We start from the raw sequence: 14,185 nt of genomic DNA, 5'->3' as shown, positions 1-14,185 counted from the left end.
GATCAGTGTTAATTTATATGAAATAACTAGTTTTAATATGTAAATCAATCTAAAAACTGGAAATAAAAAAGATTAATTAATGCTCAAGGTAGAAAGTTTAGGAGAAAGAAAATTCATAAGAATAAGAGAGATCAGGAAACAGATACATGACTTGACGTTTGGGCGAGAAAACCAAGAAGAAGAAGAGGCGAAGATTATAAACAAACGGCGGCTTCTTCGAGGAACCGTGAACCTGTGACCAAGATCCCGGCTCTTTCCCAACCATAATTCGTAAGCACTCAGTTCTTCATGTTTTCTGTGGTACAAATCGTGTACAACTGTAATATCTGCCATGTTATTTTGTACGTAGTTTAAGTGAAATAGTATTTAGGGCTAATTAATAGGCTACGCTTAGCAAAGCCTATGTAGGCGTACTTTAACTTCCCTTGTTATCCTCGGCAAAATAATAATTAGCTTTGCCGAGGTTATATCTGGGTTTATACCAGTAGTTTTGCTCCTAATGTAGCCAAATTGTTTATAAAGTGGCCTAGACTGTGGCTATAGGCAATCGAGAATGGTTAGCCCATTGTCTAGGCTTGGCCTACCCCAAGCCAGATTTAGGTCCTTCAGGGCGACTGTAGAAGGACGGGAACAGGTTCCGCTGGCGAAAATTAGACCCGCGCCTGTTTTTTTCGTTACCTCAGCCAACTCCCGCTTTATAATTTATATTTTTAGGGTTCACATCAAAACAAAAAATTTTTCTTTGTTGTAACCCAAATGGAAAAATATCCCTTGTGTTTAGACAATGGCCAGGCCCCTCCTCCATAACTAATAGGCAAAATTGTAACATTAACACCCCTAGTTTATTGCACTTGCCAGACGGGATTTAACCTTATCATTTCTGGCCATTTTTTGCATGAAAAATCAAAATGGTTTTTCATGCAAAAATGCTCTGTCTTGTGAAATGGCTGGCTATGGAAACCCCTTTCCTGGATGGACTTCAGGGGTTAATTAGAGGTTAATTACATTTGTCTGACAAAAACTGAAGGTAAATTTCCACCCATTAGACTCCCAAAAAACTGTACAAAAAGTCATGTTAGAGGGTAGTTCGAGGTAGTGTATGCTACTACTTAGTTCTACTAGATTTTCATAGGAGAGGCCTAACTTAGCTTAATGCTCTGATGAATTTCCAATTATGAGAGGACAGATGAAATAGTATATCAGTAATTTTTATGACAAATTCTTATCTAGAATGAGAAGTGACCATCTTTTCTGGTTTTGTGGTCTGATTCATTGACTGTTAGAGCAAACCATTTTCCCTACCCATAGTCATATTGTTGGTCTTTGGTTCTTAGAATTTCTTTTTGAAATGAAATTGTTTGCACCATGTCTTCTGCAGGATTTTTGATACACCCTAGAAGGTGTATACCACCAAACTCCAATTCTTACAGCATAATGTGAGGTGTAGGCCTATATATGAACCTGGTAAATAAATACATTTACTTTATAAAATAAAATACTAGTCGTATCAAGTAAACCTTTATAATACATTTTAAAAGCTTCAAAGAGGTAAAGTGGCAGTGGCACTAGTTACTGTATTAAAGTACTTTATGCACTAGAATTCAGCTGCAGCATAAAAGTTGTGTTAAATGTCCAGCAAATATATTATCAACTTATTGTACAACACTTCAAAACCTGCACATAACATTCTCATAATTTCAAATGTTGAGCAACAATTAATGCATAATATTAAATTCATTTCTATCTTTGGAGTAATGTACACCCAAAGGGAGTTATATATATAATTAAAAAACCTTATAGAAATTAAGACTGCTGATCTTATCTTCAGAGATAAAGTAAAAGCTTAAATACCAATCAGGATGAATACATTGTAACTTAACCATACCCAGGATTCAGTTTTTCACCCTTCTGTGGCTGTGGCCCAGAGGGTACCCCTCTTCCCAAACACACACACACACACACACACCACCTTAATCAGTGGAACATATAATAAGTTACTGCTAGCTTTCCTAGAAGTAATGCAAAATATAGCCTGAACTGTTACTTACTACCCATCAGGCTATTTTAAATTTTGGTGATTGACAGTTTTTTTTTCTGTATCAGTGAGATGGTCTTTCATCAATGGAAAGTGGGTAGGGTATAATTATGTGACATCTAAGAGAAAGTGATGCATTTGGTGTCCTCTGTTTTTCTTGTGGATAAAAGTACCTCTACAGCTACTGATTGACATATTAAAGTACTTGACTGTGTCACTACAGTGATAAACTTGTTGTATCCTGCCACAAGCAAGTGTGCAAGTGGTTGGATTCACAATATAAGCTGAATGGTTAACTGTTTGAAGTTGATACCGGCAACTTACCTGCCATGATAGATTTCTTTATCAAAATAATGAATGTAGCAGCCTTTCTTAAGCAATCCATTAAAGATAACAGGAAATATCTTTCAGGCTCTGTATACCACCAAGAACTTACACTCCTAGCAGTCACTGTGGTCTACTTTGACAGGATAGTCCATGGACAGCCATTTGGTCTTTGGAAAAGTTTTACGTTACTTCTAAACAATGAGACCTTGAGGTGAGTTTTATTGCGTTTATTGGTCACATCAGTAGAGTATTTTGAGAAAATATTCACAAGGAAGAGGACTTGCCAGGCCTGTGTGTTTGCTTATACAAAACTACTTTATTTATTATTATTATTATTATTATTATTATTATTATTATTATTATTATTATTATTATTATTATTATTATTATTCAGAAGATGAACCCAATTCAATGGAAACAAGCCCACAGGGGCCATCAGCATGAAATTCAAGCCTCCAAAGAATATGGTGCCCATTAAGAAGTAAGAGAAGGTAAAGGGAAGTACAGAAAGATATCTCACCTATTGAAAAGAAAAAGTAAGTTAATAAAATAATAGACAAGATAAAAATGTATTAAAATGCAAGAAGAATAGCATTAGGGTAGTAATGCAATGCATCTTTGCTAGAACATTTGAAGTTCCAATTACATGACATCCTCAGGGAGACTGTTCTACAGTCCAATGGTGTGAGGAATAAAGGACCTCTGGAACTGAGAAGTTCAGCAGCAGGGCACATTCACTGCATACTGGTGCTGCTGTTCAGCGAATCTGGATTCTCTCAGCAGGAAAAGGGGATCAGGGATCTATTGTGAATGTGAAAGATCTCTGTTAGAATATAACTTGAGAAAAAGTGACAAACAAGACCATCCTTCCATAGTCCAAGTTAAAACTGCTAATATTTAAATATGGTTGTGGACACCACACACAGCTGTTGGTATTATTTTAATCATTATTAAGATAAAAGATCACTAAGTCATATCCCTTGGCTCTTTCAAGGTTTGCTCGAAGGATTTGCTTTTAATATTGAAAAATTAGGTCAAGGTAAAGGAGTTGGACAGCTAGGTGGGAGGAGACCAAAGGGAACAGATGAAAAGTAAGAAAAGAAAGTGATGAAGCTTGAATGGCAGAGCCACTGCATAGAACCTGTAGCATCATTTACATTGTACTCTACCATGCAAAGCATGTAAGTCATACTTCACTGTGGTTACAGGAGCCAGTAGGTTATTATTTACCAAAAATTCAGGGGACAACCTTCATATAAGAATGCCTTGCTGGCAGTGAAATTCCATATACCTATTTAAAATTTGGGATTTGCATTAGTTATGGGTGACAAAACCCTGACATAATAACTTACTTCACAATGTAGAGTAGAAATGTGCATAACACACCACACATGTACCACATTTGCATGACCATATTTGCATGAGAAGAAGGCAAATTATTGAACTTTGTACCATTAACCACTAAAATCATCCCTGCCATGAACTTGCTCTTTATATTTCAAGAAGAAAAATGTTGTAACTGTCATTATTCATCTGTCATTCATTACGTCTTAGTGGGAAATTGATTTGTCATTTATTTATCTGTTAATTTCTCATTATGCCAAAGCTCAATGGTTTAGGAAATAGGTGTGGTATATTGAAAACACACAACATTTTCAAAACTGAGGAGTATTTTTAGGGTTAGTACAAATTAAATGTAGAGTAATTTGAGCAACAGAGTCAAAAGAAAGAGAAAGAGCATCAGAAGAAAAAATGCTACACTGTAGTTGTTTAAAATGAGACACTGGAAATCCATTATTAATGTGTTGTCTTGAAATGCTTGTTACCCATTTGTCATTATAACTGTTCTTTAAAGAACTGCTGCTCAAATAATAAAAAGATAACAAAAAACTAAACTTGGGGAAGTGGCAGGCTTTTCTCTTGTTTGCTGTCTTAGGATCATTTTATACAGCTCATATCAAGAACATTATAGATTTTGAGAATAATTAGTGTAAAGGCACTGGTAAGAAAGTTAAGAAAATCTAGACAGTGAAAACCAGGAAAACTAGATAATCAGGTGAAGAATAGTGTCATATACAGGTAATGATTTAATTCTTAAAATTTTAAAAAATGTCTACATTAGAGCAATACAAATTTGGGTACCTCTGTAGGGTTAGCGCCATCAGTGCACCTCACACAGTGCAATGTAGACATTACTTAGGTTCTTGGCAGCATCCCTTTGGCTCCTATTTTTACTGTATCTCTGTCTTACTTTCCACCCTCTTTTAAAAATTTGTTTTAAGGTTATTTTCAGCTTTGAGTGACCTCTTAGGTCCCAGTGCTTGGCCCTTGGCCTAAATTTTATGTTCCAGTTCATTCCAGTCCAAATTTGGTTGCAGGAGGGCAAAGTTGGCAAAAATGTCCCAGTGACATGAGGACCAGGACTTGGATCCTGTTTGTGGTTTAAAGTATCCCTTGAGGTATCTCATACTTTCACATCACCTTGAAAGACAAAAAAAAAGTAAAAGCAGAAAAAAATAATTGTTACATGTACAGTTTGGTCAGAGGGGTGCATGTGGATGTTGTTTTTCTAATATGGTGTCTGGTTTTACAGCTTCCGGTCAAAGATGAAATTGTATAACACCACAAAAGTCCCCATTCTTGGGGTAATGCTATCAGTGTACCTCATGATGTGCACTGCAGGATTACTTAAGGTTCTTTGCAGCGTCCCTTCAGCCCCTAGCTGCAACCCCTTTAATTCCTTTTATTGTACCTCCATTCAGATTCTCTTTCTTCCATTTTACTATCTACCCTCTCCTAACAATTAACTGATAGTGCAGCTGTGAGGTTTTCCTCCTGTTACACCTTTCAAACCTTTTTACTCTTGGCTTCCCTTTCAGCGCTGAATGACCGCACAAGTCCCAGTTCTTGGCCTTTGGACTAAATGCTATATTCTATTCCAACACAACAAAATGGAATGCTGTTCTTAACTGTCTGAGAAGAAATATAAACATTTTATAAAAAGTATATAATACTATTTACAATACTGTAATGATAAAAAAGTAACGGAATATGAATATAAATCTCTTACATAGCAACAGCCTACCTTATTATATTTCAAGATCTGATTATTCAAGTCACAAACCCTTCATCTCATAGTGAAGCATCCATAAGTAAAGATCAGAGTCATCCATTCATGAACTAGAATATAAACAGATGCAAAATACACTTGTTGTGGTGGAAAAGAAAGCTTAATTCTCTGTGGAAGCCAGAGCTTAACAATAGATTGATATATTGTATAATTGAATGTGTTTGTGAATGTCTGTAATTGCGCAGAGGGACACTAAACAGTTATCTTCGTTTGTTTTGGATTTTAGTGTAAAACATTCTTGATAATAGTATGAATGACTAAAAATAAACCTGCTTTATGTGGTTCTTTGCTTGTATTAGAATCATCAAGAAATCTGTGATAGTAACACCTCATTCTAATGAACTTCTGTAATTGAAAGCTACATTATTTTCTGCTTGGCTACCATTTTATATGTCATGCATTTTAAATAAATCTCTTAAAATTGAATGTTAAGTGCAAAATACAAGTTAGTGTAGGACAGGAACTCTGTGAAGTGGCTGCTAGCTGTAAAACATCTATAAAATGTGCAAGCTGGTCTGGTGGTATAGTGGTTAGTGTCATGGGATGCCACTCAGATGTCGCAGGTTTGTGACTCCCCCAGGGCGATGAAAAATCACTAGCTCTGTATCATGATCAGTTACTGCTGCAGTGTAGAGTCTGTAATGGGAGGTTGAAACCAACATTCTTTGGAGGCTTGAATTTCAAGTGAATGGCCCCCTTGGTGTGCTTGTTCCAAGTAATAGGTTTCATCTACTGAAATAGTAATAATAAAAGTGCAGGCTATAATACTAGGCCTTTACCTATCAAAAAGCTAAACTCCCGAAGAGTCTGTTAAGTTGAGGTGCTACAGCGTTGGAACCAACATCGAAAGGGATAACCCTATTTATCCCCACAAGGACACAGGCCTTTGTCTTTGAGTGGATGTACCTTCAGTGCAAGCTGGTTCAGTCACTGAAGCTTCGAATAGGTGAGCGGTGGGGCACTGGTATTTTTCTCTCGGCTGCCGTTTGGGCAAGACATCTCTGTTGCTGCTGTGGTCATTGAACTCTGTTTGGATGTACGCAGAGTTCCAGTAGATTGGGTGGCTTATCTTCATGACAGCCACCATCATAAGGAGAAATATAAGCAATCAATTGACACCAAACACTGCTGTCATGAGAGAGAGAGAGAGAGAGAGAGCACCGGATGCTGATGGCATGTCACCTGGACAGCCTATAATACCAACCACCTCAGTGGGGAGTACCTGAGCCAACACCCACCTCCAGCCAGCAATGCCAGTTATGCCTAGAAGATCTCAACGCCTCAGGGACAGATTTCGTCACCAACCTATGACTAATCAAAATTCAGCTTACTAACCAACCCACCAAATATAAACACCCTGCCTGCTATAAATACTTGTACACCATTTATCTCAATTCATTCACTTTTGTACTCTGATAGATGACTGCCAGTCCGCTGTCGACATAGAGGAAATAAACCCAAGGCAACAGAAATCTTTATATGTTCTTAGAAACTTGATATACCAGCTACATGCTGATGAAAAGAAGATTGCAAGATGAATAAAGAAGACTGTAGAAGTTAAATTGTGGAAACAGCCATAATTTTCAACGCTAATGCCCATAGAGAAGGTCTCCTCCCAAATGATAGTAATAATAATAATTATAAAAATTATTTGTTTTTTGGGCAAACTGATAGTCTTTAGATTTGCAATACTATAACAATTTTACCATTGTTGAAACGAAGATACTGTACTGTGTCTTTGCAGCAAGACTGTAGGTTTGTATGCCAGGGAAACATTTTCTGTGATTTAAGTTATATATTCTTGTGACCTTAGAGGAGCAGTTAGGGTTACTGTTTCTGTCCTTCCTGTGAGGTCTTCAGGCAGCTGAAGAGGTGAGATGAATCACTGGGGTTATCCTCCACGATTTCCTCTGGGCAGTCCCTTGTAAGAGCTGCTAGAATTTGTTCCCTTTGCTAGGACCAAAGCACTGGGAGAAACTGTTGGCTTAATAATGAATGTTCATAATTGATCTTTGGCTTCCAAATAAGCTTTAGATAGATCCCCTTTTTACAGCTGGTCTGTTGGCTGCTAGCTCTTACTCTTGGTCCTTGAAGGGTTACGAGAAGCTAGGAAGGGATCTTGGTGGAAGGGTTGAAGAATTGTGAGCATTTTATATGCCCCTTTTCATCTATTTCCTTCAGCAGTCACAAGAGGACTCTCCTATTTGTTTAGGGCATTACAACTACTGATGATTGTGGTCTGCAGATTCTGCATGGTTGCTGGAATCCTCCTTTGACCTCAGCCAAGAGCCCAGTTTCTCTCTGGGAGAGAGGGAATTCCTCCGAGCCTTTCCCTGAATATAGAAAGTCTGCTACAGGGTTCTATGAGGAGCTTCTCTCATCTGATGCCAGACTGTATTGAAGGTTATAGCAGTCAGCCTTTCCTTGCTCTTTCATTTGACCAGGAAGCTGGTATTTATGGTTTGTGATTGACTGTCCCTTGAAATGTGGCAAAGGCTCGTGACCTCATGTTCCAATTTGTTTGGAACAGTGCCAGTCTTAATCCATGAGATCAAACTCCCACCTAAGAGTTAGTCTCCACACCAATGTAGGGCTGACTGTCGAGTGAGTATCCTAACCCCTCACTCACATGCCAGTATTTACCTGCCTTTTACCAAGCTACAATGACTGTACCAGCTTGTGCTGAATGTATATCCATATGAAAAACTTTGGGGTTTGTATTTTTAAGAAAAATTAAAATTATCTTGAATAACTGAGATTTTTTATATGTAAATAGATCTTCAATAAGTCTGATTGTGATTTATAACTTAATATTTCATCCAAATTATTATTATTTCAAAATTTTGAATATTGGCCCTATAAAGATTCCCTTATTTTTTATCTTTTTATATTGTAAAAATTAGCAAAATTACTTTTAATACAAAATTTTAATGTCCCTGCAAAGTTTATTTTAGCAATACTCTTCATAATGTTGTCTTGTAGTATATTCTTATGCATGATTTGAAGTATTTACAATGTCACAGTACAGTAAACAAAACCTTATGTTTCAGTATGGTATACAGTGTACTGAAATCAAATGTTGCTGACATAAAACTATTAGGACATCAAGGGTCTTCGTCACATGTAGAAAAATTTTCTTCATAATACATCAGTCATCATGTATACACAAAAAATGGAAGAAATCATGGAAATAATAAATATGTACAGACCTGGACTCAGGACCAAGTAGATGGTCAGTTTCAATAAGTACTGTACATACCCTGCTGAACTCCAACAACACAACACAACATGTACTTTTAATACCCATTTGTGTAAAGTGGTTAGGAGCAGGAACTTAATGGCCATTTAAATGAGTTTAAACAGTTGCACTCTGTATAATAAATTCATGATATCAGTGTTTTATATAAAACACATTTGCTAGTTCAATCCCATTGATCATGCATTGTCTTTCCACTTTGTAGTGGAAATTCATCCGTACCAACGTGTTTCAGTCAGAGCTGAATGCTGCATCATCTGTGAACTATGAAAAATTGTCCGAAGACACATCCTTGTAAGGCCTGATGGTAACCTGGAAGAGCTTTGAGACTTGATCTATATGAGGAAGGAGAATGGAAGTCTTGAGTGTCCTGAAGCCAAGTCCTGACTGCTTTGAAATGACACAGAAAGGGCTAGAGCTGAAAGGGTGAAAGGACCCACTAATCATGTCACCAGAGCCTTAGGACTGGGTTTTAGCCGTGAAGGCTGAGGCACATGGCAGGTCAGTTTATGTCCAGTGTTTTGGATGAGAAAGGATTCCAAGAGTGTGTAGGATGCTTCAACATGCTCAAAGTAGTTAAGTTCAAGGAGGAAGTCAGTCTTCTGAGTCAGGGTCAACATGGAGGACTCCAACAACAGAAACAGATTATCATAGCTGTGAGGTTTAACCAGAAACCAGGGGAAAATGACTGACTCCCCTGAATACCGTAGCAGGTTGGAGATGCCATGATCAGCACCCAAGTGCAAGCTATGCTGCGTAAAGTCTCGCAAGATAGTAGCAAGGATATCCTTGTATTTGGTGTACAGAAACACAAAGAGGTCCACAGGTACAAGAATAGAGGCTTCAAGAGGAGGGGCACAACCACTTTTCTCAGTAGAAGTTTATAGTTACGGTTCTGCAGGGGATGGTGATTGCTGTGGCTGTGACTTCGAAAAAGTGCCATGCTGTGAGTCGACGCTGGACCACCTACACTCACGATGGTGCAGTGACTAAGGGCATTTGTGAAACCTGTGGAAGTGCTCCTGCTTCAGGAACCCCTTCAAGGGAGGCAGAGGCAGGCTCAAGAGGTCTGGGAATCTATCCTGAGGGATCATAGAAAGCAGTGTGATTGCTTGAGGGAAGCACAGAAGAGTGCCAAATGGTGAGGCATTGGGCAGGCTCTGGGCATGCGCAGTGAGGGCTGCTCAGTCTCGACTGGAACGGACTGGTGCATATGAGGGCCTTTTGCATGGAGGATAGACAGTGCATGATTAATGGAGTTTTAGGGGCCAAATTCATTGTTATATATATACCTGTATAACAATAAATATACAATACACAAATCATAGAGCAAACAATAAACTGTAAAATACAGGCAGTCCCTGGTTTACGACGGGTCCGGCTTACGACATTCCGAGGTTACGACGCTTTTCAAATATATTCATCAGAAATTATTTCCTGGCTTACGACGGCAGACTAATAAAAATTTGGAGGTTTTTTTTATGAAAAACTCAATAAAAATGTAGTTTACATCGTTTTCAATACACCCAAAGCATTAAAAGTAAGGTTTTCTTAGGATTTTTGACGATTCCCAACGATTTTTCGGTTTACAACGATCTTCGGTTTACAACGCGGCGTAGGAACGGATGCCCTGTCGTAAACTGGAGACTGCCTGTATGGTAATAAGTTATACCAATATGTATGTCAAGATTAAAATGTCTTAATTTATAATAAATTTTAGTTAAGTTATTAACACTGGTTGTGATATCTATAAATGATTTTACTTGTTGGTTGCTATCCAGGTTGGAGATCTCATTACAAAGTTTATTTTGATAACAATTATCTTCTTATGATTATACTGTAGTATATTTTCAAATCTGAATTATGAGAGTTTCATGTGGCAGTATCATGTACAAAGTGCTAAAATCAAAAATAGCCATCATAATGTTATCAGGTTCTAAAGGGTTTTCATTACAGGTAGCTATAGATTCAATGCCTTGTTATTTTTAATGATACAATTGTATTTGGACTCGGTCTTTTTTGTCATTCAGTATCTTGAAAATAACTTTAGGAATAGTCATATTTCTGTTAATGTGGCTGGTGGAAGCAATGATAATTCTAAATTTACAGGATTTTGATAAAACATAATTCTGGATATCTTTGATTTTATGTTGTAAATTGGTAATGGTACTTGTCAAGATATTCGATGTGGTGTTAACATTTTCTAAAACTTGTATTCAAGAAAAGTAACCAGTATAAATGTTAACCCTTTCCTTTCCTTTTGTGGTCCTGTATTTTAATTTAGTTCAAGTATTTATGTATGATTAGGACCAAATATTAATGCATTAATGAGGTTGTTATTTTTGTAAAATTCCAGGTTACTGTATTTGTTGTAACATGATTATGAAAATTTTAATCACTAGGCCTTGGTGTCCCCAAGTTATTTTCCTCTAGGCACCCTTGTACAGACAGTCTTTTCATAACGTTGTTGTGCTGTGCTGCCAGTAATGATACAAAAAGGTGCCCTTTTGAGACTGTAGTGATAATGGATTACCAAGTCCCAGAACACAGACAACACTTGTGATGAATGAGAAATGTATAATGTGACTGTCTAGTTTACAACTACCTATGAATCTGCAATGTTTTCAGTTTATCCTTTTGTAAAATTTTTAAGATCTAAAGTATTGACTGAGAAAAGTTTTGTTTTGTGTGAGGCTGTAGATCACTTCTTTGAGAAGCAGTAAACAAATTGTATTAACTTTTCTCTGGTCAAAAAATTTTCTTCAATTTTTTTTCATCATTTTTCCCGTTGTTCAAATTTTGGTGTAGTACAGTGCTGTACTTGGTAATGCAAATTTCCAAGATTTTCAGCTTGGCACTGTACTTCTCCTCTCCTTATTCTAAGCTGTTTGTAGGTGCCTAACTATTTTTACCCCTTCAGGCTTTTTTTTTTACATTGTATGTAAAATATCTTTTTACAATGTAAACAAACTTTGGCTCTCAATGTACTTATGCTGTTAGTTTTTAGTTTTTCTGTAATCTTTTGTAAGTCATTAATAGTTTGTGGTGCTAAAAGGTAAGTTACGTTAGCTGCCACTGAGCCTGTTTCAGTGCCATGGACATTTAAATATGAGTATCTTTGGACTCATTTTATTCTCTTCACACTCCTGTGTCATGGACTCTCCACATACATGCACCCGTCACCTTTCCTCCTCACTCCCTTGTGTACCATTTTTGCTCTCTGTAATCCTCCGTTGTTTCCACCTTCTTCTCTTTGTACTCTGCAGTGTACACTTTTTTTTTTTACACTTTTTGCTCTCCAGACTCCTATGTTGTTTCCACTTTTTGCTCTGCACTCCTCTACTGTGTGAACTCTCTGCTCTCGGTACTACTCCTGGCATGGGCACTTCCTGTGGTCTGCGCTCCTCTGTCGGGTAGCCTTTCTGCTCTTGATACTCCCCTGCCACATGTTTTCTCCTCTCTGCACTCCTCTGTCATGTACACTTTCTTGCTGTATGTCAAGGTTTCAGTAACCATGTGGAGTGCAACAGAGATTCCTGTAAAGTGGCTCTCCAACTAAAGAACCTTCCAGTCAAAGAGACATTATTATTACATATTATTATTAGAAACATGTCCACACTCCTCCTGTCATGTTCACTTGGTGCTTGAATTCATACTTATTCCAGGATTTCATGTGCACGCTCATCTCTTACTTTTCTTCATCCTGCTCTTTCTTGGCTACTTCCTGACAAATGACTCAAGAGCATAAAGACATCTGTCTTTATGATCTTCACCTATTTGTCATCCTGTAGCATCTTGAACACCTGTAACACCACATACTACATTCTGTTCACTGCATTCACTCTCGTTCTTCTCTCCCCAGCATGTACATGGCTATTTTCCAAAGGCAACATTTCACTGTAAGCCTGGTTTGACTTGTGTTTATTTTAAATCCTCTTTGTCTTCATTCCTCTTTCTCACCTTTCAAATATTCCTGAGACCTGTGCCTCTGGATTTTATATTACTCTTAGCTTTAAGTCTATAACAGCTCCCAGGTGCATTCCTTTTTGCACACCTGTTTAGTTCCCCCATTTGTTTGAGATCCAGTAAAGGACCTTATGTTGATTCAGCTATCAGCAGTAATTTTTACACTGCCTATCATTGTCTTCTTTCTGTAGCTTTTGTTTGCTGTTATGAACTCATTAATCACAAATGCCTTAAACTATAAAATGCATACAGGCACACCAGTTTCAAATGTTGCAAAGAAGGATCCTATTGCACATGCCCAGTCAACTCCATCTGGTCCTGATGTGATTACTCACTCCTCTGATACCGTAAAGCAGTGCTGCCATTTTTCTCAGGACCACCAAATTTTATTTTTGTGTTATCATTTATAGAATGCCATTTCTCATTGCACTTTCATCATGTATGTAATGCCTGGTATTCAGTAAATGAGTTGATTTGTTTCTCTTCGGCCAGTGACGGCATATTCCCCTCGTCTTTATGTGAGGAGCCTACTGCTACTGCTGTTACATCTGATCTTGCAGTAACCTTCAGTTTTTCCCTTGTGATTTTCAGTAAAGGCAAAGTTCAGTGAAGTTGATTTCACTTTGGTACAGTTTTGTTGTATTTCATCTTCACATAATTCTGTTTTGTGGTTTTCTCTTGCTAAGTCTTATGGGCTGCTTATAGTTACTTTTAACCCATTCCTTGCCTTGTTTTCTTGCAGTGGCAGACTCAGGTTCTCTCAACTGTGTTTATTCAGTCATCTAGAAGAGTTGAATCTCTCTTCAACTTTTTGCCGTACATGCCTTGCCCTCTTCTGCTCAGGACAGTCCTCTGTGTCCTGTGAGGGGTTTGTAGTCCTTAAGTCTTCTCCATCAAACAGAATCCTTTTCTTTTAACCCTCTCTTCCTCCTTGGCTTCCAAGTATAATTTGGTGCTCCCACCATTCTTAAAGCAACCACCTGGCAGTGTCAGAAGACCTTCGCAAAGATTTGCTTTCATGGTGTCGCTTGCAAAACCTAGACGCTTATTTGTTTTGATGTATCATGATTGTGATGTGCTGTGTACTTTCCTTGGTGAGGATTTTGGACCGGTCATCCTCATCCAAGTTTTTAATACTTGTCATGTATTTGGTAGACTGGAGTTGTGTGTATCATGAAAGTACCAGCTGTTACACCACATGTGCTTGGGTGGATGTACTCACTTGTGTTTATCTTCCATTAGAAATCCATTACTTACAGAAGTTCACCTTATACTCCTTAATCTTACTTCTGGGACTGAGCTTCTTGCAACTTTCTTCGTTCCTTTAAGATCTCACCTGCTTTGTTCTCCCTCCCAAATGGTAGTTCAGGCTAACTGTGATCTTTCTTTCTCTTTTTTGATATAAGATAATGCAGAAGAAAGTGTACTCATTACATCACAGAACTGTCAGAATTGGCTAGGCATGTACGGG

The 14,185-nt window shown here is 37.8% G+C and overlaps 1 long non-coding RNA gene across 1 annotated transcript; it reads left to right on the top strand.

Annotated features, from left to right (window-relative positions):
- The first annotated feature begins 174 nt into the window (after positions 1-174).
- On the top strand, positions 175-10,127 carry LOC136847295 (uncharacterized). The gene is made up of 3 exons (XR_010855695.1): positions 175-270; positions 2,447-2,573; positions 8,543-10,127. It is a non-coding gene; the product is annotated as an uncharacterized lncRNA (long non-coding RNA).
- Positions 10,128-14,185: the final 4,058 nt, after the last annotated feature.

This window comes from Macrobrachium rosenbergii, chromosome 16, assembly GCF_040412425.1.
Source record: "Macrobrachium rosenbergii isolate ZJJX-2024 chromosome 16, ASM4041242v1, whole genome shotgun sequence".
Classification (NCBI taxonomy): Eukaryota; Metazoa; Arthropoda; class Malacostraca; order Decapoda; family Palaemonidae; genus Macrobrachium; species Macrobrachium rosenbergii.
The sequence above is the reverse complement of the archived record's forward strand: the minus strand, read 5'-3'. Positions and strand labels throughout refer to the sequence as shown.